Raw genomic sequence first — 308 nt, forward strand, 5'->3', positions numbered from 1 at the left:
ACATTTTGGAAGACAATTGAACTAAAATGTTTCACCATACAATAGGTGTGGTTAGACACCATGCCACGGAATTGTGTTTCTCTGTTGCTTTAAGCAGGGTGAGTTGCAGATTGAATAGACATCTCCAAAATATGGGCCCCATTTTTCCAGAATATTCATTGGTGTAAAACTGGTACCTGTTTATAAAATATAAAACATCAAAAGAAGTCGCAGTTATACTTTACATGAATTGAAAGGAAATGAAAGAAAAAATGTGTACACTTACTTTTGTTCATGTGGTTAATAATCTTTATTTTTATATGAAAAAT

The sequence above is a fragment of the Penaeus japonicus genome, unplaced genomic scaffold (genome assembly GCF_977035675.1).
Source record: "Penaeus japonicus unplaced genomic scaffold, GWHDUDI00000001_assembly GWHDUDI00000008, whole genome shotgun sequence".
Classification (NCBI taxonomy): domain Eukaryota; kingdom Metazoa; phylum Arthropoda; class Malacostraca; order Decapoda; family Penaeidae; genus Penaeus; species Penaeus japonicus.